The sequence below is a fragment of the Struthio camelus genome, chromosome 3, assembly GCF_040807025.1.
Source record: "Struthio camelus isolate bStrCam1 chromosome 3, bStrCam1.hap1, whole genome shotgun sequence".
NCBI classification, from domain to species: Eukaryota; Metazoa; Chordata; class Aves; order Struthioniformes; family Struthionidae; genus Struthio; species Struthio camelus.
In genome coordinates, this window is record NC_090944.1 from 68,147,935 (window position 1) to 68,170,456 (window position 22,522).

Below are 22,522 nucleotides of genomic sequence, written 5' to 3' on the forward strand. Positions count from 1 at the left end.
GGGAGATGCAAGAGGCAGGAGATGTCCTTGTACTGACCACATGCCTTCACACAGGTTCTGCACCCACTTAATTCCTAGTGGCATTTCTCCTTATGTTCAGTAGGGAATCTATCGCACAGGAATGGCAGAAGGCTTTTCCCACATTGCCTGGATTATTTTGCATAGGAGAGAACTGCCGCCATCTAGCTTCATTTCATTTCTCACTTGACGTTCTCATAATCAGGAAAGAAACATTCCAGGTGTGAATCAGCACCAGATTAAGAAAGCTATTTAAACATCTGCATGTGAGCTAGGCATCAGTGCAATTCAAGGATTTGATGCTTCTGCATAAAAATTAGTGCACAGTGTCAAATAATACATCCTGGAGTATCTCACTGGCCTCCAGCTGCCTTTCCAAAACGGCATGGGGCTCTGTAGATGCTGTATCATACCTGCCAAATCAGTGTGGACATCTCAAATGACGCTAGACTCCAATGTTCAGACAACTGACTCAGGCCATGACAGAAGACCATCAGTGGAGTCTTTAGCTTGATTCACTTGCCCCAAATGAGACATCTGCATTTGGTTTGTTGCAGGGCACCCTAAATGTCACTGACGACAGTGGAAATGTAGGCACCAAGCTCACTTGTAGACACTTAAATTTATTTGCTTTTATCTGGAGCTGAATCTCAGCTCATGTGTCTGAAAACTGTACAGTCAATCAGTGCAAAGGTGCCTGTTCAGCACTTCTGTCCTTTTCTTCTCTTGACACCTCAATGTGAATGCTATCACTGCTCTGGTCAGAGATACTGAGTACCTTCACTGAGTTATTAAAGTTTCTCATCTAAAAGCATTTTTCCACCTACTAATAAGGGGGGAAAAAGTTTTAGAAGGATAAACATAAAGGCCATGGGATTTGTCCCAGCTAAGAATACTCTGTTGTACATTTGTAAGACAACATTAGGAACTGTTCAGTTCAAAACTCTTCCATTCTGTCTCCGTCAAGTTGCACGACTTACTGCAGCTGGAGATAATCATTGACACCAGAAGGCTATTGAAAGTTAAGCAACGGTGATTTTATCTCAGAAGTGGTCGAAGGACTGGGTAAGATTTTAAATAAAGAATTCCAGATTAGAGAGAGAATCTGTAGTTAAGTAAGGGAGGCTTCTGTGACTTGAGCCTCTGGGAAATGAAATCTGTAAACTAGGAAAGAAGGTAAGTGACTTATTGCTTTAAGATCTGTTTTCAATATATTACATAAATAAGCAATAACTTTTCTTTCTGAAGCAAAATTACTGCTCCTGGAGTGCTACAGGCACTACAAGTAGGTTAAGCCTACTAGCTAATCAAAAGATCGTACAAGACAGCAGTTCAGGACATGATCTGAAAGCAGTGAGATTCTCCTGTGAGAGAACAATATCAATAGACATGGAACTGGGAATGCATCCTGAGTAACTAAGAAAGATCAGAATAGCAGTTCACTTTATCACTGCAACATCTAGTCCTACGCAGAAAACAGCAAGGAGGCAGAGAAAATCAGGAAAGGGCACATGGTCACCTGAAATTATTTCTGCAGTAGCCCTGTGGAGCATCCACAGAGCAGGAACAGAGCAGGAGTGAGACCTCCTGACCATCCGCTTCAGTCTCCTCTAACCCAAGAGGCCGTATGGTTATCAAGCTCCTTCGTAAAACCAGTTAGACTACTTTGCTACCAAAACGTACTTATTGGAAGCGTGTTTCTGAACCTTTCCACTCAGACAAGCATTTCCTACTAACTGGAAACCTTAATCTATTCACGGCTCGTTCCCACCCAATCCAATTCTGTGCGATGATAAAATACAAGAGATACTTCTTGTATAAACTTTTAGCTCTGCTTCTGTCTTCACATCACATTAGAGATTCTCAGCAGGTATGAGAGCCCCCTTGAGCTAGACACCCCACAGGGGTTGTGCGTAACAAAACTTTGTTTCCCAATTTCAGTGATGTTCTGTGGAAAGGGTTATACATTTCCAGACCAAGATCAAAATGAGTAGTTGCCAAGGAAGAATTAGTGTGGTTAATGAGGCTTTCATTCCAGGAAAATAAGAGGCAGCATTCCCTCATATCTCTATTTCTGTATAATAACTACTTTTGTGTAATGATCAGAGTAGGGCAAAATATTGTTAGTGATTCAGAAGAACAAAGTAATAAAAGGGCTTGAGTAGCTTGGGGGGAAAGCATGCACTGAACTTTAAAAGATACTTAATGTATCCATAAATAAGCTAAGATAATATTATATATAGATCATGCAGTGTCTCATAAGAAGTGCTAAGAAGACTTTAGTAATGATTCATAGGAAAATAAAATCTGAGAAAAAAAAATAGACATTTGCTCTCTTTTTCTCCCCAAACCTCAGTAAAGTTAAGAAGGATGTCCTTAAAATGGTACCCCACAAAAACTCTTCTGTATTCATATGGCAAATGAAAAACTCTTAAAAATGTTCCTAATGCTACATGCCATTGCTATGTGTTTTTTTTCCCCGCTAACAAATATCATGATATAGCTAATATACACTGTATAGAGATTTTGTTTGCTTCACAAGCATGAATTATCATTCCAGCTGGTCAGAAAGTTTCAAATTGTAGAATGCTTTTTATTTTGGCTTTACAATGGCTTTTCTCTCAAGCAGTGATTTTTTAAAACTGTAGCTGAAAGTCCAGCCCCAACAAAAAATAGTGCTTCCACTATAACTAGAATTTGTTCCCTATCCTTTTTTTCTTCAGTCATAACACACAAAAGGAGAAGAAAACACGAGGGAGTGGCACAGGAAAACCAGGAAAACCAGATAGTATCCGATATTGACAGACAAATCTCTGGGTTTGCAAGTCTCCTCTGAGCAGTCTGTATTCACGTCATTTGTGCCTATGTGTTGTTACACAGTATGAAATCAGCGAGCAGCCCTTGCAGCCAAGAGTGGAAACCATGGGGCTGTCCTAACCATTTAGTTAGAACAATGCTCTCTTTGACTTCTGATGTCAGTGAACATTTATTATTTCATGGGAAGCAGAATAACTTCAATAGGAGGGATGCAGGTTGTTTTTGCTGGCATACTGCAGCTCCGCAGCCTGGGCCAAATGTTTCTGGGAAGAGGAGCTTCAGTTGTTGCAGGCTGAGGAGGACACTCTCTTGAGTGCTAGCCACAAGCTGAGACCAGATAAGTGGGGATATTATCTTTTCATTTGATTTCTAAAGTAAAGGGGGCTACTAGGGTACTTCCTGTGCCAGCTGATTTGAGATTGCCTTTCAGATTAGCTTTCCTAGGCCAGGTGGAGCACAGAGTTTGGGTGTCTCCTGAGGCTGATGGGTGAAGGGGAAACTGAGCAGCTCCATGCCAGAAACCTCAACAGTTTGTGTCTAAAAATTATTGATTGATATAAAGTTCTCAAAAATAGTTTTGACTCCGAAAACTAACCTACGGTGTCTCCAGGCTGCAGCTAGGATTCCTGGAGGTGGCGGATGAGGAAGAAGGCTGATGAGGTCCAGGAAGGAGTGGCACGAGGAGTCTCTAGCCCAGCAGGCTTGTGGCTAGCCGTCCACCCGAGACTAGCCTTGTTAGACTCCTGCAGATACCCAGCAAAGCCAATCTGGGGGCTATTTTCACTGTTATTGTTGGCAGCAAAACTGAGAAGAACCTCAGTGTCCATAAGTAGGCACGATGTGAGGGAGCTCCCAGTTCACGGGAGCTTCCTTCTAGCTCCCAGCAACTGGTTGATAGCATCAATTTAGCTGTCTTAGCACTGACCATGGTTTGTCTGTGTTGACACTTAGAGCCATGCAGTCGGCAACTGCAGAGGTGTTACATCAGCTGCTTGCAACAGGCAGTAATACAGCAGTAATTCATGGCTGCAACAAGGCTTTTCTCTAGCTTGGTGCCTGTCTTAAACTGGAATGCTACTGGGCAGCTCTTGGTATGGATTCATGCATGCTAACAGTGGAGTCGCAATCCATACGTCCTACACCCTGCTCAATGCAGGTCAAGATTTTCCACGCTGAAAGTGTAAACATCCATTCTGCGTGGTCATGTCCCCTGCTGCAGGCTCTGGCAGACCTGTATGGCACTAGTGCAGTACAAGAAACTAAGAAAAACTATGACAGCACAGACAGATTTTCAGTAGTAAACCATTAGGAGTGCCTCTGGCCCCTCTATTTTAAGCTGTGATACAAATAGAATGCAAATTCCAGTATGGACAAATGCTGAAAATCTCTGAATGTGCAATACTTGTTTTCCATTAATGGTGAAGATAAATGCTTCTACTTTCTTTTTTCCCATTTGAGTTACTATTTTCCAAAGATGACATCTCTTTTAGGAAGTGTGCTCTACAGACTCAGTGTTTTGCTCAGCTCTACTTCAGAAAGGCAAGATTCTTTGAAATGCAAAATGTATAATATGTCGTCCAAGAGATAATCTTATTTTAGACTACACTAGGTATGTGTACAAAATACACTGTTCTGCAGGAAATGTGCAGTAAAATTTGCCAGTCTGCTTGATCTGTAGTTGGAAAATGGACTCTCTTCAGCAATAGGTATATACTTGGTTGCAGCTTGGTTAATACAGGTCATTGGTCTGTAAAGTCAGATAAGCAGAGCTGGCAAAACTGGTAGAGCCAGACTCATCCATCCTTCCCCTAGCTCAGTTGCTTAAAGCATTAGCAAACTTTCTGTTGAAGTTTTTGACATAGAGAAAATGTCATTTTTATGTTCCAGGAAGGAATTTAGATGAAAATATGCTTGTTTTTATTAAAAACGTATTTACAACTATTCATTGAGTTGCCATATTGATGCTGAGATTTGAAGTGAGGACTGGTCTCAGCCTACTATCTTTGATAATTTATGTGAAAAATTCCTCCAAACTTGGTCAAATTGTAAGACCATCGCAATCACAATAGTTAGGTAGTATCTCCTTGTGATTTTTGCTTACTTACCAAATTTGCATATGCTTTGTCCTCAAAATGAAAAATCTTTTTCCATTTTGGACTGTGGCAACTGTTTTGTCCCTTCTCTGCAGCTGGTCCTTCTGCCACAGTTTTGTGGAATTAGACCTAAGAAAAGAGAATAAATTGATTATTTCTTCTCTATTTTCAGTAATTATTTCTCTGCTATATTTTCTTTCTCTGCCGGCCTCAGCTGCAAGAAGAAAAGGAAAAATCAGCCTGCTTTGGGTGGAGAGAGGTATAGAATAGAGGTATCAGAGGCTGAGATAGCAAAATGGGAGGCAGCTGGATCCTGAAGGTTCTCTAAGTTAACAAGAAGATGGGAGATGAAATAGGGTACTATGGTGGCACATGTGAAGTTGGGCAGTAGTAGAAAAGGAGTCTGGGAAGAACTTTTAAGTGATAAAGAGGAAAAGTAACCAGTAAAAAGGGGAACTTGCTTAAGGGATCTTAGAAAGAAACAGAGAGCTTGCAATCCTTCATTCTCCTTCTTTCAAGAAATAAAACAGACTGGTTAAGCAGCTCTCCCTGCCTGCTCTACGGCTAGTCCCTGCAAAGTGTCAGTTATTCCATTAGCTCTGTGCTCTGGGTATGACTGATTAATCGTAACTGACTGTTCTGTTCACTTTCCCAGTAGGATTTTAAAAGAGTTAGGAAATTGTTTTAATCAGTCTTTATTATTTTTATTTTAAAGAATTCAAAAGTGTCAAAGAAAATAATTCAGAAGTTTTAAGTTATTGGTATTGAAGTTGCCTGTAAAATTAAATATCATTTTTCCTGCTCATCACGTAATAATTTAACGTTTGAATTATATATCTGCACATAGTTTTTCTTCTACAGCATTCAGTAACAGGGACAGATCTCTGAGGGAGGATCAGGCTTGCATAGTGAAGGGTAGTGATATCTTTATAAATCTTCAGTTGCATAACTTAAATGGTGTGCAGTGAATGAGGTCGGTGATTGCAGGAAGAAACAAGATGGTCCCATGGGGAAGGAAATTGCTGCCAAAGGGAATCTGTGCAAACCTCTGCTACAGAATTTCTGTGTGATCTTGACTAAGGAATACAAAGCACGCTGATTGCTCCTGGGTGCTCACCATGTCTTTCTCTTCTGGGAAGCTACCATGAGAAAACTGGTGCCAGATTTGCAGAAACGCTTAAACGCTAACTTCTGACATTTTCTTCTCCTGAGTGTGCATCACCTCATCCACCGGTACTCTGCTTCTCATTCTTTCTTTTCTGATCTTTCTATCAACAATAAAATGAATGTTCCTGTGGGAAGCCTGGGCTTAACTTGTTATAAAGAGTGTATATGAGAACTGGTAAGGACTCTATCATGACAGGGCTCTGTTTTAGATCGAGTGATACTGAATAGCGCTAAATGATGTTGATGCTGACAAGCTAAAAGTTAAGATAGCTCAATTGACCCAGGCTGTACTTGCAGATAGTGTTAGAGATAATTCCTAGTTCAAACAGTTGTTTGAAAGCTGGAATGGTGCCAAACCTGTAAAGGCACATGGCGAGGTCTCTGTTGGGTGTGCCTATATGTCAAATAGCTAAGTGTGTGTGTGTGTGTGTGTGTGTGCACGTGTGCACACACACACACGCACACACGCACTTGCATATATATATATATATACATACATTTAGATATAGACTAATATATATGCATTTATATGTACTTGTATGTAAAAATAACTAAACATATTTTGTATATACTGATACATACGTATACATAAATACTTATAAATAATATATAAAATATATATTTACTTGTGTGTGTGTGTCTGTGTGTGTGTATACATGCCCACAAATACAATGTATGTGTATATATATTTGTAAAGACAAATATGCAATGCAGTAAATGGGAATGTATTCAGTATGTAAGAAAAACAGCAGCGAGGGAGCAATAAGGGCCGACTGGTTATTGGCTGACCAGGAACATGTCAGTGTTTTGCTGCCTACTGCACTGCCTAAATAAAGGAAGAGATGGTATTGATTGAATTGTGTGTGATAGAGGGGTCAGAGTCCCTGGAAAAGTTGGCTTTTGAGGAAGAGCCATCACCACAGTAAATGTAACTATCAAATTATCTCCAGCTTTTACCCAAGGAATGATAGCCTCCTGATTAAATCCCTGGTTTAATCTCTGATTCTACTAGGCATGTTTTGTTTGACCTTGGAGTGACACTGAGAAATGAAATCCTGGTCTCAACTAGTTTAACGCATCCACTGGAGTCTGGACGTGCAACTCTTCTCAAGCAGACTGTCAATGGTATTTCGAAGCCTAGAGGTGACGGCTGGCATTTAGGAGAGACAAATAACCATGATCAGGTTTTAATAAACTCCCTTTGAAAATTAGATACTTAGCCTACTCAGGCATCTTTGAATAACCCAGCGGGTGCCAATCCGCATCTTCATAAGCCTTTGAAAAAAGTGTAGCTGCCTCTGTCTCCTTTCTAACTGCTCACTTTAACAGTACTCCCCCAACACACCGAGGTGTAATGACTATAAATTCACCACTAGCTATAAGATGTTCAAACCTGGAATAATGAGCAAACTTGAAGTCTCTACAAAACGATGAAATAAACAAATATAGAGCAAACCAGACTGCTGAATTTCTTGCGCTTACGATAAATGCACAGAAGAGGGAGCTGTAGGACAAGACTGATTTTAACTAAATGAGCCTTAGCAAGAGGAAGACGCGCATCTGTCTTAAAGAAGAATAAAAACGAAATAGAAATAATGAAGAAATAGCTCAAGTTTTAATGCTATCTATTTTTTCAAATGTTTCTACATATCTTCATGTTGTATGTAGCCAAGAGGTATGGAGTTTAGGATCAATAAATACTCTTAATTTTACACGTATTTTTCAACTGCGGAAATAAATATTACGGAGACTCTTGACTGTTGTGTGACATTAGCACATTCTAGGGCTACGAGATCCGTGTGCCATAAGTGTTGGTGAGTGCAGAATGAACAGCCAAGTGGCAAGCAGGCTCCTGGAACTCGTGAGATAGGTGAGTTTGAAAGATGGGAATTGGAGAGCAACCAGGCTAATTTTATATGCATCCAGTACAGAAACTGAGTTTATAGATAAAAAAGAAAAATAACCTTACTGTATCTGTTCTTGTCGTTTTAGTGCATGTACAAGGTTCTGCACTGGTTGCTTTTCTTTAGACTTTTTTAACTTAATTTGGAAATACTCTAGTAATAACAGCTGAATTCCCTTTATAACTTTTGTAAGAATATGACTAAATTGATTACAGTGACTCAAACCCCTTACATTGCATCATTAGGTATCTTTCTAAATATTCTAAAAACTGAAACAGGAAGATGACTTTGGCAGTTCTAAATATGGGTATCCACTAAAGATGCTCCTTCAAGTATGAAAGAATAACTAAAACAAGCCTCTCAGCAACATTTGCTAGGAATATTGATGAGCAATATTTGAATTATCTGGACTATCCTCCAGATATCCTGTAATATTTGTACTGATGTTTTATTTTCGACATGTAGGGTGTTTCGTCTTATTCAAACATAGCTTATTTACTTAGACTGAGCATTTAGAGGCTGTGCCTTCTACAGTGCCTCCTTTAGAGATACTAATGCCACCACAGCACTCCATTTCAGGTACATGTGATGCCTGTGCTATAGTTAAAACAAACATTGTGGCTCTTTTGTTAATAGTTATGAAGTGTTTAGAATCATAGACATTCTGTCTTTAAAGCCAGGAAAGACAGAAATGTAAACATCTTTTTCCTTAGAAAACTGATCCTGTGTAATTGATTTTTTGCAGGTTTTATCACTTTAGCTTCTACAGTAACAAGAATCTGGTGCTCTTGGTTCACTCTGTGCCACCATGTAAATTAATTCATTGAAGCATTTTGGATTTTGACTCTCTTGGAATGAATTTTTGAGGATTTCTTGACTTTTTTTTGTTTTTTCTAGAGCTCAGTAAAGACTCACAGTCACTTTTTATCAGACTTTTATACCATTCAGTGTTTGTAATTCACCATGCAAAATTATGAGACCCTCTGAATAACACATGTTTACCTTCAGTGAAATTCTGAGCATAGAAAAGTAGTCCTGGAGCTGCCCCGGCCAAAAGGGACTGCAGAAAGTGAATGGAAGCCGGTAGCTCTGGAAAAAGCCTGCTGTATCCTCCACAGGTACTGGAACGAGAGGGCATGACGTGCCTTCCTGATGCAGGCTGCTTGCTCCATTGCCTGAGAGAAAGTCAGTGAACTAGACCAGATGTCTCCCTTTTAGATGACTAATGTTAAGTGAAATGTTTAGTCCTTGGTCTGGACTAAATCAGACTTTCTTTGAACTGTAAGATTCCCTAGGGTTTTTTGATTTTGTTTTGGGGTCTTGTGGGAGTGGGGGGGGGGGGTTTCCTAGGTAAATTTTGGCGCTTGTTTTCCTCCAAGCTCTGCTACGAGATGAGATGAGCTACCCCTGAAGGCTTGATTAAAGCATCTGCCATGGCTATTTTCATTAAAAAATACAGTGGGAGGAGGAATTGTACCCAGCTTTTACACAGCGGGTGATTTATTAGATAGCTCACTCAGGATGTGGGAGAGCTACATCAAAGTGATTCAGTGAGAAACAGAAAAGCAGGCAACCAAGGCTGCTGCCTGACAGAATGAAGACAAGACATACAGCTCTATAAACCTGTAGTTCGGATGAGGGCAAGCTACAATGATTAAAGCAGTCAAACACACCACAAGAGAGTCAAGGATACAGATGTTTGATTAGTATTTGGTCTTGGGCATCGCTGAAGACCTTGGAGCTGTTGCGAGCTTGGACATGCCATTCTGTATCCTAGTCAGTAAATCCCTTAATTCCTCCATGTAATTCCTCAGCTTGTAAATGAGGGTTTTGCAAATGTGCAATCTTTCTGGCTATGCTTATATTTTTGGAAAGAGAAATCTTCAGACAGGATAACTGTGGCTCCTTACCTGCCTTTTACACCATCTCCCGACGTCCTGGGACAGCAAACAGAGCAGATGCAGCCTGCAAACTGCTTGTCCAGGAGGGCTCCGAAATGTGCATCGTGGCTGCCCTGAGCCCCAGCTTGCCAGGTCTCTAGTCTGAAGGAGAGCCTCAATAGTCTATCTGTGACTGGCTACTGAATATACTAACACCTTTCGCTGGCAGTTTCCCATTTTAGTTTGTCCCTTCTTTGTTAAAGCCCCAGTCAAAAAGGCACAGTGCAAACTGTGTTCAAAAGCTGTCTGCAGAAAAATCTAAAAATCCTGCGGTATCCAAAAACTGTGCTGAAATATTAGCATGCAATGTCCTGGCACCTTATCGCTGAGATCCGTAAGACGTACAAGGGAGACACGATCTCCTGTATTAGACCAGCTGATATAGCTGCAAAAAACAAGCCAGCATTCAGATACAGAAGCCCCTCTCCCTGTCTCACATAAAAGCTCCTAATTCAGAGCTGAAAAAAGGCTTGTGCACCCAAAACAGAAGCTGCTGTCTGAGCCTGGACGAAGGGCTTGCATGTCCAAGGCCAAGGCTTCTGCCTCCAAGGCTGCTCGGATGCTTTTTGCTACTGTATCAGTCAGCCTAACAAAAGGTATTATTTCTTCTTCAAAATTTGCTTCATCTGTATTCTTAGACTATTGATTGCAACAATGTTGCCATTTGTATACCAGTCATTCCACTAACAGGGACTCGTTGTTCTGTGATTTGGTTACTTTTTATCTTTCACTGAGCTTAACCTTGCTCCCTATTGCACTTATTTTGCATAACGCTTACCTATAACAACTGTCTATCCAGCCCACTATGGTCAAGAACAGTTATAAAAGATTGCTCACGCAACAGGAAGAACAGGTTAATTATATGCAATGCATATCCCTGATGCCCTTCCAGCTCTCAGTTCTTTCCAGCTCAGAGATTTTCAGAGCTCGATATAGCTTCTGTGTATTTAACATCTCCTGTGTGAATTTGTTCAGGCTCCCCTTCTAACATCTGCAGCCTGTTATGGCTAGAAGGTACACCCACCTTTACCCACTGTGGAAAGGCTCACCTCCTTACTTTACAGGAATATGCATTGAATTTCTTCTGCCATTTTGCTGTCAGGTCATGCAGTCTTGGGAAGTCTTCCTGCATCCCACAATTAGCCTTACTACCCTGAATAACTCACAGGCATCTGCAGTCTTTCTTTGCCTACGAATGATCGAACTATGGCTGTCTAAGAACATAGTGAACCCAGGATGCGTCCAGCTCATGTCCCAGGATGGATTTGAGCTGCATTGGTAAAGCTCTCCTCCCTTCATGGACTGACCGTTTCTTCCAGACGTGTGTTCTATCCTTAGCCAGTTATTTATATCTTTTCTCAACTGTAGTAACTACCTAGTGTCTGTATTTTAGATGCTTGGTCTTCTGCTAAATCGGAATTTGTATGGCAGTCATTACAAAGATGGCAAAGAATATACAAGCAGGTGCACGAGTATAGGAGCAATGTGCGATGCTAGAGTCAACATGACCTGTAGGGCGCCTCTCCCAGCGTCCTTCAGGATAACTTCTGCAACATCTAACAGCATCTAGGCATCTGCAGACATAAAAGCAGCTTTCTACTTAGATTGCCTAGGGAAAACCTTGACCTCCTAGCATCCTCTAAGGCATCTTCTGATGTGGTCTGAATACCCTCTAGGCAGGAAGGATAAAAGTCCACATCCACTGAAGGATCCACAAAGCAGCAATGCATGACCTTGCATGGATCTGCACCCCAGCACTGGCGCTGCTCATACGCTTGCTGAGCCTCTTTGTATTCTTTGCAGGATGGGAAAGATTTATGCTTTCCTCTCACATACCAAAGCAGACTCCTACATGCTATTTCACAAGATAAGAGCTGCAACCGGTGTCAGAACATGCCTTCCTCATGCTACCTCAACAGAGAGGTGCCTGCATAGTACGGTTGCAATGGTTGTGCTCCCTCTTTGTTCCCTCACTCCGATATACAACATGTCCTCTCTCTTCTCTGTCCTGATCTCTTCTCCATTATTGCCAGCAGAGAGTGGAGATGGTGATTATCAGCTGACCAATATCTTCTTGGCAGCCAGTTTCAGCTGGGTCTGGAAAAGCTCTAGACAATAACATCACACCTCATGGGCTTGCACCCCACAAGAGTGTACATCTGACTCATTTTGTTGCATGACAGCTCCCTGTTTTCTTTTCCTTCCCAACCCCTGCCAAAAACAAAAACAAAAACAAAACGACACAGCTAGCCAATTGAGCATTTTAAAGATATACCAGCCTACCAGCCCTGCTCATAGACCAGAGGCATGGGCTCTACTCAGAGAGAAGTCTAACAGCAGCATTTTTTATTTAGACACAAAATATTCCACATTGCGCTCTGCCCCACTCCACTGCCTCTGGTAGTAAGTGCCACCTACACTAAGTACTCTGTCTTCCTAGTCCTCACCATCCTCCTCCTCAGCTGGCCTTTGGCAAGGGTTTTAGTCAATGTGAAGTCCTTTTCTCAGGAGCGAAACCATTATGCTGGCATTCCTAGGATGGAGGGGGTCTTCCCAGGCAATCAGTCTTGGAATAGCTGCTGGAGAGCTGGAACAGATGTAGCAGACACAAGGCGATGGGCTTTGGACCAGTCTCTCTTTTCAGTTCCATATGCACTGCTGAAGGCTGCGGGTCAGGAGAGCAGAGCCCTTGCCCTGGGATGCCTCCAGGACTGCCTTCCTCTAAATTGCCTACCTAACAGAGGATTTAAAGTACCTACTGAGAAAGCAGAGAAGAGAGGGATTGGTGCCCAAGGCCCTTTCAGAGGGCGAGGCGTTCTGATTTCACTGCAGGACTCAGCCATGTGCTACACTAGGCAAATGAGTGGCCTCAGCAGAGCCCCTGCCGGTTGCCTTTGAGAATCCACCCAACAGGGTGGGAGTGACTTTCTTTGCAAACTGGTACAATGAGGGGAGGGAGGTTTTTTCAGAGGGCCAAACATGGAAATGTTTCCACAGACATGGCCCATGGTTTGTTAAGCCTAAGGCTTCAGCTAGCATGTGCTTGCTCCATTGTCTTGTTAAATGACCTGCTTCAGGCTATTCAAAAGTTGCTCAGAAAATAGGCTTTTCTGCAAAATACCTTATGTGACTTCTGCAGTACCCTGGGACACGGAGCCTATAGAAAAGCTGTTCTTTGCAGGATGGCTACAGGGACATTTTTTTCACTTCAGCCTCTGTAGGAGAAAAGAACACTTATTCTGGGAACTGAGTAAAAATAACAAGTTTTGGCTCTTGCCAGAAATAGTGCACAGCATTTTTCTCCTGACTTGCTACCCTAAAGAGAGGACTTCAACTAGCAGATCCAGCCATCCCACACTGAAAATATGTATAAACCCAAGGAAGGCGTTATGGGCTGTATTCCTGGGCTCTGGTCAGCTCCGGTGCTTCTGGACCAGGCCTGGAAATATTTTTAAGGGAGGGAGGAGGTGGGTGGAAATGAAAGAGGAATCCTACAGGAGTCAGGTTCTTTGGCTTTGCAGCTCTTTTCAGGCATTCAGGGGGCCATGTGTGGAAAGCAAGTGCCCACCCAGTGAAAGTACAGACAGGGCCTGAGGAATATTCATGAAGAATGGATGCCTCAAGACCCTGAGTTTCTTCTATCATCTGCAAGGCAAGGATGGGTGCCAGCAGAAGTCAAGCAGAGCCATTTACGTAGGTGGCACATTCAGGCATGGACTGCACCTGGTGCAGACAAGCGTTGCTCTTTGCTAATAAGGCTTTTATGAACAAGGGTGAGAGAAATAGCTGGTACCCATAAAAGCACTGTAAATTCAGTTGGACACTTTAATTCAGCATAGACTGTAGGATAGACACAGATGCTTCTGCCTGGATAAACATGGGACTTGGACGATGACTACTACCTACACTCATAAAGCAGTTACAACTATTACCTACATTCATTAAGCAATTACATTCAAAGTCTTGACAAAATTTGAATCACAAAATCATTTTCTTTTTTTTATATATAACAACACTGCTTAGCAAAACTATTCACTATACATGAACTTAAGTACTACTATTAAATTCCATACAGAATGGAAAAGAGATAGAAAACTCAGAGTTTTGTTTTGTTTTTTGCAAAAGTGGCCCGGTTCCCGCTCAGGTCCACATTTTTTGGTCACTAAATAAACTTGAGACAAGACAAATATTTTGAAGTTTCAAAGTCGCTGAGGAACCCCAATACTCCTGGAATGTTACTTTACCAGTTATACTACATGCGTAGTTTTCTTTATCCCTATATGAAGCTGCCGCTTTAAAGAAAATAATAAACAGCAATCATCATCCCCATTCTTCATAACATCCGATAAAATAAATCATTATGATTTTACTAACTTGTATGCTTCTGAGGATGCTTAGCTGAATGTACTAAACAGAAAATCAGCAAAGCAGAAAACGCTTCCATGACAGAGTCAACTGAGGCTTCACCTCCTCCCCATTTAGGTCACGGCACTCCTTACCCTTAGTACTGGAGGAGGCTGGAGCCTGCAGGCAGGCAGGAGATGGGAAAGTGATGCTGCAGTCCCCAATTAAGAAAAACATTTAAGCAAATTTACAGTTGAAAGCAATGGTAGAGCTCCATTCAAATCGAAAAGACTGAAGACATTTTTAAACCCTATTAGCTTCAATGAGAATTAAATGTGTCAAGGTAAGTACATGTTTTTGTGAATGAGAATCTTTTAATGACCCTTAAATCTACAGCTGTCTCATCAATGTTTTCTAGAATAGAATCAGAAATTATTTCCAGTAATGTGCGTCTGAAAATTGCACTTTAGGACGAGCAAGGGAAAGTGATTCATACTAGAAATCAACAGCTCCTCCTCCTCATGTCAATCAAAACTGAACCTAAATCTTCACATTGCAGATGCAAAATCCTTAAGGGTCTTTATATCACCATTTTTATTATCTTGTTTGTAGTTTTTAATTTTCTTTTTAAACTAGATAGAACTTATCTAATAATCATGTTTTCCTGGATCAAGACTTCATAAAACTCTTAAAAATTGATAGTCTCACAGAATAGCATTCAAACATGCCAAAATTTATTTTTCCTAGCTTACTTGAGTAGATCTATGACGGAAAGCTATAAAAGAAAACCTATATAGCTTTAAACCTTTAGCAGCACGTGCTCCCAGCTCTCATCCTGTTACGCTTAGGCATTGTATCCTGCAATGGTCTCTCACCTCTTCTGGAACATTCTCAATAAACTTGTGTAGCTAAAATGACTCTTTATCTGTTGCTCTCTGGGTGACCTCTAACGACAGCCCCTCACAGGTATCATGAAGCTATTCACAATTGATGTAGCCTGTCAAGATAATTCAGAATCTGTGTGTGGTTTTGAATGTAGAGGAAATCAACAAAAAATGTTATTATACTACACTGCATGTCTGTTCATAGATGTGCCCTTTTATGCATAATTTGCTATAGAACATGATTCATCATAAACCTTGTTGCATGGAGGACCTGCCCTGCCAATCGCTATTGCCTGACATCCACAGCAGTTCACTGCTCTATGAGTTTAGTGCTCACGCATCATGCTTACTGTAGTTTAGAAGCATTCCTAAGCTGTATCGTGCCTCCTTTTGGATGAATAAAGTGCAACATAACAAAGCATGACGGTATAAGATTGAAACGTGGATGGCCGCTGAGACAACGTCCAGAGGTGGGCAGCTGCAGAGCCCTTGTCCCATATCCCAGCAGTGTGCAGAAAACGCACAGAATTCAAAAATCAAATAATCAAGCTCCTGTATTTAAGACCGGTGCAGTTCAGCCTTCTCATACTGCAGGCCTCTTATTCAACTCAGATTTTTTCAGATGTTTTGCTCTCTATACCCTGTATATTTGTTGAAAGTAAACCGTGAGGGGGGAAAAAAAACCATTCTTATAATTTTTGAAGCCTGATACTACATAAGTAGGCTGGGTTTTTCTTCCATTAGAACTGTAAGGCAGGACTAGAACTGTAGCTCTAGCTTCTTTTTGATTGTCTCCTCATTCACTGAACCTCATTCGTCTTCTGAAATACAGAGATCTTTTAATAAAATAACAATTTGGAACACAAAGGTCAAATGTATTTAATGTTTCAGGGGTTTCCAATAAAACAATAAGAAAAATCTCCAAAATACTTGTGCATTAACATTTTTTGTTATTCCTCTTATACTCTACTTTTACCCCTTTTCACATTCCTCTCTGGAGTAAGGAAGGCAAAGAAATGCACTATAAAATGAGAAGTCATTGGTATTCTTGGTATTTCTTAATCTGAAAGCTGAAATATTTTTATTATTTTTAAGGAGAAAAATTGCTTTTTTTCCTGACACATTTGTCACATTCCACAAGTTTTCATTCCATAGGTTTGTACATCTTTATGTAACAGAACTCTGACTTGAGTGGTTCTTAATAAGGATCTTAGTATTAAATATTCTTTCTCTTCTTGTTCACAGGATTTCCCCTCGTCTTGCACAAAAGTTAAGAATTTTGTATTTACTGTTTTAGCACCCTCAGAGTGCTTCTATTGCTCAGGACCTTGTAATAATTTTACCTTAAACAGCTGATGTCAGGTTTTCTGTCCTAACATTTTTAAGCAGGTCAGAAATGTTTTTCGCATTGAATAAATTCCATTCATACTGGAAATAAGAAAAATGCCAAAAAAATTTAAAAAGGAAAAAAAATTGTGCAGTCTATTCAGCTACCATGACAAGGGTTTGATCATTAGTTTCTAAATAACTATCACACTGGAGAGGCTGCTATAGGAAGTCAAACCTGAGCCTCCATATTTGGATACTGGCAAAAAGCAGGACACCACATCATCGTTTGGCCTCGGCAAATTTGGTGGCATCACTGGAGTCTTAGCGTGTCCTTTCTACGCTGTTTTGAAGGACTGTAGACATGGGAGACCCAAATGATAATTTATCTGTGGAATTAAGAGTCTGGAACAAATCTTAAGAATTTTCAGTTCAGATAAACACTGAACTCCCCTCTGGAATTAGAGTGTTTTTAAAATAGGCTATTGTCCGCTGTACAAAAATAGAGATGGTCCTGAGGATAAACCGGAATCTAGACCTAAATTTTCCTGAAGCTTAAAGCTGTTGACATGCAGCACTTGGGATCAAAACTAATGCTACAATGGAAAGTACTTTTGTTTTAATCTTTTGGTCCCTAATCAGATCCAGCTCTAAATACACGCCGCCCGGGTCTCAGCTGCAGGAGCAGCTAGCGCCTGAAGGAAAGTATTCGCAGTTTGAAACTGTAGCACGACACTAACATGCATTGCACTTCCCTAACAATGCCTTTGTAGCTTTTACTATCGTCAACATTTGATATCATCTCTTTCCTGCATGAGTTCCGCGTTGATTTTACACAGGGCCTCTATTTGCTAAACGTGTCCTCCCTAGTCAACTGATGTGTGATTCTTGACTTCACTGATGATTTCAATTAGCGCTCTCAGAGCTGGTAGGGAAGGGAATTAAACCTTTTAGGTACTGGTTTGGTAGACGAGGGAAAGCTCTCAGATAAGAGTTTTCAAATACTATTTATAAAATAATCTAGAAATTATTAACTGTGGTACTATATATGCACCAAATACATTCAAAAACAAACATTAATCCTTCTATGTTTGGCTCCCTTTTTTGCTGTTTGAATGCTTTAGGATCTGAAATGATAATACCCTCATTCACTGTATGCAGTGAAGGTCTATTTTTCCCCCACCCCTGAACAGAACAGAATTAAAGAACTTACGGTGTTTCCTTACTTTGGTGCAGAGCTTAAAGATGATCAGTGGAGGAGCAAAAAAACTGAGTACTACAAGCAAAATCTGCAAAGCAAAAGTATGCAACAGACAACAACATAATCACTTAATATATGGCAAGATTTCAGGAAGGAGAATAAAGTCCTGGAAACCCCCACTTTCAAAAATGGAGAAGGAACATTCAGAAACAAAGAGATCTGTATCGATAAAATAACAAAACTGGTGATTCAGGAAGTAAACCTGTTGAGGAGCAGAGGCAGGAGTCCTAAAAAAGAATGACAGAATAGACAACATACTTGTTTTCCTTCTGAATTCTCTATAACAGGATTTCCTTGTCACATCATGCGGAGCCATGTAAATATGCCCCCTTTGGCTACGTGACAGGAATCATTTCCTCCACAGTGCTTACAGGGAAGGAAAGCAAAAAGAGAGGTCAGGATCTTGGGGATTTGTATTAGCAGATAGCAGTTAGTCAGGAAAGGGATAAAGATTACAGGGGAAATGGTGCTATTGGTCTGTAATCCTTTTCTAGCCCACATACTTTTTTATATTAATCATAAGAAATATGTGAAAAAAATTAATCTTATCTATCCTTCACTTTCAATTTCTAATTGGTGCTTAATGCACAGAATAAAGATTACATGGGCACAGAACAAGCTCACAAGTGGAAATTAGGTTAGTACCCATAAATCTGAAAGCAAAAACTGTTCTGCTCAAGTTTTTAGGTGTTTCTGTACCTCTCTCTACCCAAAAAAAAGAAACATAGGAAAATAATAGACTTTTTTAAAATCATGGCAAGTTTGTTGGCATAGTCTTAGCCATGTTCCCTCTGCTGCACACATTTAAATGCTGAATAATAGCTTAGATTAGATAGTCTAGCCTTGGCATTACCGCACATTGCACCACACAACCAAAGAGAGTTGAAGAAACAGTGTAACTGTGTACCTAGGTTATGACTTTCTAAGTACCTTTTCAGTAGAGATTTGCATCTTTTCAATTTCTGAACTGAAAGCTCAATGTGTCCATTTTCAGCAGGCTAAGAAATGTGGACCTTGCCTAAACTTATCGAAAGCAGGGCAGTAACTGCACTGGGGCACTGTAACACCACTCGCATGAATGTACTTTTGTCAGTTTAAAAGTTTAAGCTGGTCTGCTTTATTCCCAAATGAGAAAGGGAAAAGGCAACGCTGGTCTAAAAGCATCCAGTACACCCACATTCATGCTAGGAACTGCACCAGTATAACTTCCAAGTAAAAGGCAAAAAAAAAAAAAAAAAAGCACTGTAAGCAATGCTGTTAACCTGGAAGAAGCGTGTAGGCTTCCTTAATGGTCTTTCTGCAGCAAATGCTGTGATTCTTCACTATAACGTTTCCATGTATCTCAGTGCTCTAGCAGAGCTGTGACTCTAATTCATGCTCATAACAGTCAAATAAAAAAACACCCAGACTCCTTCAGCAGAGCCCTGCCTAAATACTCAAGTGACACAAAACAGCTGCATTTTTTTAGGTCTGGTTAACATGCAGAAATTTCACTGGTTAAAGATAGGCTTGCAGAAGCTAGTGCCAGAAAGGATTCCTAAAGTCGATTCTAGTCTTATTTCCTTATAAGTCATGTGTATAGAGTACATATAACGCATGTCTGAAGTGTAACTTCTAGCAAAAGCCTTTCTGGAAAAGCATCCAGACTTTAAGCAATATAAAATCCATTACATATGTTGAGACATACCAGTTTGTTTTTTACTATACTAAAACATTTTATCTGAACAAGAGCAGCACACTCATACTGCTACACACAACTGCTGAGTCCTTATTGTCAGTTATCACCCACCAGCTTTTAGTCACCACGTTTATTTTGTCTGCTAATGAAATTACTGAGCAGCGCCAGGCCCCACACTAAACCCTATTGAACCCTACCGGAAACAGCCCGATTTAATGATCTTTCCCCACTGACAGTTAATTCTTGATTTTGATTACCAGTTTTTTGGCCTATTTTACATGTGCACTACTGCTATTATGTTGTGATATTTTTTAGTATCGGAATACCATGCAGCATTAGGATAAATGCTTCACCTACTTCTAAATGTTATTTTTAGACATTTTAGAGATAGTTCTTGTCCTGTTGACATGACTAAGGAAGCTGAGGAGAAACAGTCCTGAAGGTACCTGTTGTTAACATCTGCTGTTAACCGATTTATTTAAATAAACATTTCTTCATTTTGGGCATTGTTTCACCAACATTGACTCAGGTTTTACCAGTTTACCCTCACTGCCTCTGAACCACATCATCTTAATTTCTCTGATTTAAAATATGTCATTCATGCGGTGTTCAGATAAATTCTTAGCTTAAAGAAATTTGCCATACACCTTATACACTTACATATGCTGAAGGAACCACAGATAAATGTTTTCACTGGAAAATCCAAAGTACTCAGATGAATTGCACTTCATTAACATTGGCAGCAGAAAGAGAGCACATAGCTGTTTCACATTTGAGTTGCTTAACCAGCACTTTCCTATCACTAGGCCTTTTCAGATATGAAAAGCTCATTGGTAATAAAAACCTAAAAGACAAATCTGATTGCAGTTACATGTTTTATATGTTTTTCTCCTGCAGTTGCTCTCTTCTCTTTCCTATAACGCTACAAGTAGATTGACTCTAAGAAGCAGGCAAGGTTGCATTAAGTCGAGCAATGATGAGAAGTGATGTTTTAACTAATATAAGAAACACTTTTAACTATATTTACCAATTTTTATAAAATTTTTATAAAATCTGCCACTGCTGATGTAAAAGTAAAACTTCCGACTTGGGACTGAAAAATACGATGGTGAGAATTTTTGCAATGAGCCTAACTCAAGTTTGTCTAAGATCTAAAGCTATACCAATGATTTTTACCCTAGGGCTCTGAGGCTATGTCAAGTGAGTTAGTTTCCGTTCCTTTCCTCCTGAACAGAGATTCATGTAGCAAAAACCTATCCTAACTGGCACTATTTGTTGGTTTCCCAGCAGACAGGCGTCTGAGTGGCTTCTTGGGAAAGTTTCTGTGAAAGGTTGGCATTTTTGGCATTTTTTGATGTTGCTGATTGATAAACATACCAGATTCACAAAAGAAGCTGCAGGGGTTTGGCGGCAACCTTGGCTTACTATTCAGATTCCACTCTCAAAGAAATTAAGCATATTCTCTTCAGTTCAGACAGTATCTATTACTGCTACATTTTTTCCCCTCGTTATGCTTGGCTAGAATAAGAAGTTTATTGATACCCTTTCATCACCCCAGGGATTGTTTCAAAATCTCTTGCCCTTTTTTTCATAACTCCATCCAGGACTTTTTGAGCAAACCAAGCAACTAACCTTATGGTCAGGGTGAGACACACTAATGTTGCTCCCAAAATGGCTGCTAAAGAGCAACTTTTCTACTCAAACTGCAAACTGTTTCTCACCAACATTTATCAAGCTACTGACTAAACGTGACAGTTTTGTAAAAATAGTTTTCTATTGCAGTCTGTAGGCTGCCCTAGCCGGCCTGCAGTTTTCAATATTATTATTTCACCTGTTTTAAAACAAGACATGTTAGATAGCAGAATATACTTTTAAGAACAGCTCTGTAGAGTAATTCCTCTGGTTAACTGCATAACATTTACCCATACATTTTTTTTTCTATGTAAAAGGTGAAGAATTAATAAATTAAGAATTTTAAGAATCAGTCCTCAATTTAGGGAGGGAAAGGTTCCCCCGATGCAACAAATAGTATTCAGCTTTTCTAAAAACAGTAAAATTATCTTTCAGGAATTTATTTAACTGATTCCTTGTTAATCACTGTGTCTTAGCAGCACTTCACAAAATGTGTGCCACCTGGCACTGTGTGTATTTTGCATTGCACGTTGGATGTATAGTGCAGCAAGCAAATCGTTAAGTTTTTGTCAAGATAATTCCCCTCCTCTTCCCACTCTTTGGTGCTTCTTGGTTGCCACTGCAGTATAGCACAGGCAAACAGTCTACAGAATACTCAATATATCAATATTCTAATTTTGCAGAGTCATAATTCAGCCCCCTTTTTTCCTTCCTATTTTCTATCTACCCGTGAAGGTTTTCTGAGAAAGAGTAGGGCATCTCTGCAGTGAGGTCAACCTTTCAGGTCCTACTCATCTGGCAAATTACAGTGTCAAAGCCTTAAAATTAAGCTTTATTTTGGCCAGTGATGGTGTAGTCAATGAACAAAAAAAAGGTAGGAAGGAGAAGGATCTGAACATATATAATTTTGTTTTAACTACAGAAATTGTTATGAATTAACTAATTTCATGTGACACACTGGATTTTGAAATTACTGTATTTTGTCTGTGCTATGGCAATACCTAGAGTCTTCAGCCAAGATTGGGGAATTCACTACACCAAGCGGTGTCTCAGCTGCAAACACTCTTTGTCACACACAGCTTACAGTCTAAATAATTGAAACAGGCAAAGGGTAAAAGGGGAAACAGAGATATAAGAGTATCTTGTCCAAGGTCACACGGCTGGTCAGTCACAGAGCTGAGATTAGAAACGAGGCCCCTGGGCTCCCATTCCAGGGCACTCTCCACAAGATCATGCTGCCTTTCTCTGGTATATTTGTTAAAAGGGCTCTATTTGTTATAGTGGCTCTTTGCAGAAGTGATAAGTCTCAACAGAGCGACATAGCATGTAAAGTGAGCCTCTGCTGATAACAGCAGGTTTTACTGAATTAGAGACACGAGCATAAAGAAGTCTTCAAAATCATACTGAAATTTGGCTTTAAGAAGTGAAGAAACATAATTAAATAGCTAATTTGGGTAG

The 22,522-nt window shown here is 40.2% G+C and overlaps 1 long non-coding RNA gene across 2 annotated transcripts in view; it reads right to left on the minus strand.

Annotated features, from left to right (window-relative positions):
• LOC138066739 (uncharacterized) overlaps positions 1-17,824 on the minus strand; it is a 34,664-nt gene extending 16,840 nt beyond the window's left edge. The window contains exons 1-2 of one of the 2 annotated variants that reach the window (XR_011140191.1): positions 17,707-17,824; positions 4,941-5,057 (exon numbers count right to left, since the gene is read on the minus strand). This is a non-coding gene — a long non-coding RNA (uncharacterized lncRNA). Of the gene's footprint in view, positions 1-4,940; positions 5,058-9,909; positions 10,495-17,706 lie in introns of those variants that run through there. The other variant, XR_011140190.1, reaches the window with a different exon arrangement.
• Positions 17,825-22,522: the final 4,698 nt, after the last annotated feature.